This window comes from Schistocerca americana, chromosome 3, assembly GCF_021461395.2.
Source record: "Schistocerca americana isolate TAMUIC-IGC-003095 chromosome 3, iqSchAmer2.1, whole genome shotgun sequence".
Lineage (NCBI taxonomy): Eukaryota > Metazoa > Arthropoda > Insecta > Orthoptera > Acrididae > Schistocerca > Schistocerca americana.
This window is the reverse complement of record NC_060121.1, coordinates 342,702,860-342,706,960: the sequence shown is the minus strand read 5'-3', so window position 1 is coordinate 342,706,960 and position 4,101 is coordinate 342,702,860.

Sequence of the window (4,101 nt, the reverse complement as noted above, 5' to 3'; positions counted from 1 at the left end):
TTTACAAATTGAAAAAAGCGTAGGAAAGAGCACTGGTGAAGTTTGCTTCGAATTCTTTGTCAAACGTTTGGAGATTATCAGACACTTTTTGTTGGGTTGCCATGTTTGATTTTGGCGCGACGATACTCACACCTCCACGAATCGTTGCGAACTGACAATAGAAGCACAGTCTAACACATACAGTCGCGACACTCAGTGGTGAGAAATGCGTTACTGTCTAATAGCTGACGCGACGCTTGCTATTCCAACGGTCAGCTAGGGTAACGTCTGTTAGCGTCATGTACATAATAAGAATAACATTTTATTTTCTAAACGTTTTTTGTACGTCATATACGACATGATTGTTTTATATTTGATTCGATAGCTTGAATGTTTTTGAAATCTACGGTAAACAGTTGAAAAATCTGAAGAAACGAAGTAAAACAACAATGAGAAAAGACAGAAAAAATTTAGGAAGCACCTGGGATTGATCACAGGTCGCCTGACCATTACGCTACGCCGTTAACGACGAACAGAGCCCTGAATAAGGTATATAGTGCATTTGGAAAAACTTTCGAGATCATTTTCTCCTTTCCTAAGGCCCACTCAGGCCAAATATTTAAGGCACGTGACATGGAGACCCTCCCTTTCTACACACGCAATTTGGGCAAAATCGGCGAGTCCCGATTGGCTATTTCGCCTTGTAAGAGGTGCTGCTCATGCATGGTTGTTTACATCTTTCTGAAGGTTTAGTGTCATCTCTGAACAGTGAAAGGGACTGTGTCTGTGATACCATATCCACAGTCAACGTCTGTCTTCAGGAGTTCCGGGAACCGGGGTGATGCAAAACTTTTTTTGTTGTGTGTAGATATGCCTTCAAACTGGGTAGTTCTTCCTAACGCTTCTAAACATCTAAAGCGATATAGATGACACTGAGGTAAGTAGTTTAATATAAGACTCAGTGGGTTGCAAATGTTGGGATACACCCCAAAAGTAGATGACAAACGTTGAACATGTGACGCCACCACCGCCGCCGCCAGCTGATGTACGTTGCCGCGTATGCGGCGGATGTGTCTATCTTCCCAATGTCCAAAAAAATGTTCAAATGTTTGTGAAATCTTATGGGACTTAACTGCTAAGGTCATCAGTCCCTAAGCTTACACATTACTTAACCTAAATTATCCTAAGGACAAACACACATACCCATGCCCGAGGGACCAGCCGCACAGTCCCTGACTGCAGCGCCTTAGACAGCTTTCTTTGTTTTTTTTAATCTCATTTTGTTCGCTTTTGTTCGTTGTATCTGCTCGGGGCGGACGTCGGAAGACATCCGATGAAGTTCGTTGATGATCGATTAACTCCGTTTTTTATTACAAAGGGTACGTAACCCTCTGACCGAACTCGCTGAGCTACCGTGCCGGCAGACCACTCGACTAAATCCGCGCGGCTATCATCCCAATCCAAGTACTAACGTTGCAGTGGCTCCGAGCATACGAGCGTGATTAAAATGCTTGGGACTCAAGATTCGAGCCTTGCGTGTCACCGGCAGTATATTTTAACTGCGATAGACAGTTATGTGTTCACTTTGAGGTAAGCTTTACTATTTTATTTACTGATCACGCAGTCTCGTTTGATTTATTTCCAAGAACATTACTACAAAAACTGACCGTATTCCGTCACAAGAAAACGAGTATATGCTTCCATATTTCGTAATTACCAGTAAATAATCCACTAAGCAACGTCTGTAAAGAAAATAAGAAGGGACAAAAGGAACGAAACAAAAAATAAGGAAAGCATTTGCGAGGTAGCGCAATAGTTAGCTCACTGGACTCGCATTCGGGAGAGCGACGGTTCGAACCCGCCTCCGGCCATCCACATTTAGGTTTTCGGTGATTTCCATAAATCGCTCCAGCAAATGCCGGGAAGGTACATTTGAAAGGTCACGGCCGAATTCCTTCCCCACCCTTGACACCATCCAAGCTTGTACTCCGTGTCTAATGACCTCCTTCAGCTTTTGCTGAGTTACAGCGGCGACAATAATTCTTAAACTTCTGCATTCAGAGCATATCACTCTTACAAGAACTGTTCGAAATTTCCTCCGTTGTGGAGCAATGTCTAACAGTGCCACCTACCAGCGAGTGTAGGACCGACAAGCCCAACTGCTGCACGTGGAACGTGTTGACGTCACATGTTCAACATTTGTCATTCCGTTCTGGTGTGTTTCCCGACGTTTGCAGCCCCGTGTATCGCGCAATAAATTACTTACTCTATCAGCGTCTACGTCGCATCGTTTTTTTAATCGTCAATAAGGATCAAACCGTTTAGCAATAATACATAAGGCATAATCACACCAGAAAGCACATCCCTAAACACACATTGGCACACCATAACATGCGACAGCCCATTCACACATAAGATTTATAACATCTTCAAAAGATCTAAAATAAATAAATTCTTCAAGGCAAATAGCACAATCCAAAATAAACTAAAAACTGTGGCGAAAGTGAAAGGTAAATACAACTGTTCAATAATACATGAATTAACAAATAATAGCTGCAATTCTTAATGTATTGGGATGACTGTAAGAAAATGTAACATTGTGTACAAAGATTATTTACAGGCATTGAAGAGCGAATATGTAGAACACCTCATGAAAGAAAATCACCATGACACTGGAATAAAAACAGACATGGCAATCTTGTGTCATAACAACAAATAAATGGGAATAATCACAGCACAGGAAGAATATTTCATTCAGAAAACCACAAAGTAAAATTAAAATATGCTCACTGATTGTTAGAGTAGTAACAGAAGATCGGTATTCAGTCTAATTCACAATATACCATCAAAAAATAAACAGAAACCAACACCCACCTTCCCATCACCCCTAATATTAAGAAAGAGAAGAATTCATAAAAGATCTGAAAGGGGAGACAAACGTGATAATTAAATAAAATGCAAACAGAAAATACCATTCGAAGACCTTCCAGTCCACAATCGGTATGTCAATCAGGAAATATCGTTGCCCGCATCTCGTGGTCGTGCGGTAGCGTTCTCGCTTCCCACGCCCGGGTTCGATTCCCGGCGGGGTCAGGGATTTTCTCTGCGTCGTGATGGCTGGGTGTTGTGTGCTGTCCTTAGGTTAGTTAGGTTTAATTAGTTCTAAGTTCTAGGGGACTGATGACCATAGATGTTAAGTCCCATAGTGCTCAGAGCCATTTGAACCATTTGAAATATCGCTGTGGGAATTGAGGCAAACATCCTGTCACCTCCCCACAGGATCATCATTAGGATCAAAATCAATATTAGTGATCGGTACGCACTGATTATCTGTAATTAGTGGATTATCACTATTACACTTAGTGTCGCAAGTATTATCGGTCAAATTATTCGAGTCCGCTATTTCACTGATAGCACATCGCGATGTACTGTTAACAGTTCTTCGCGGCATTTTTTAGCAAATCAAAATTAAGCACAATATGAAACAAGGACAAAGCAAAAATGGAACAAACACAATTACAACAAAGAGCAATAAATTGCCGATGATCTGTGAAAGAAAGAGTGACAAATTAGTAAATGCGTTGCGCCAGATGCAAACTACATTTAAGTAAATAAGAGCAGATATATGACTACTTCTCAGAGATTCACAAAGAAATACGATCCTGGCCGGTTGTCGCCAAGTGTAACCTCCCTACAGAAAATTTATTAAATTGAAATTAAAATAATTATTATGGATAGCGATTCTATTTTTGTGTGACCTCAGAACAAAATTGGTTCCCATTTATAATCTCCGTGCACAAATGCATTCACATTTAATGTACCAACAAAATTCTTTTCTCATTTAATATAAGTTCGAAACAGAAAAATTCTTAAACCTCATAATAAAAAAATAAATTCAGTAACCGGGTAATATTTGGACGACAGCAGTGCTGCGTCGTGGCCCTGTAAGATCATTCTGAATAAAAAGCAAAAATTCTTACCTCAATATAAACGGCGAATATATCTGCTCTTACCTAAAAAAAATTTCGGCACAGCTCCGTGCAATGCTGGCTTATACATTTGTGATAGGAAGCAACAGATTTTTTTTTTAAATGAATGCCTTTTTTTAAAACATTACTTTAT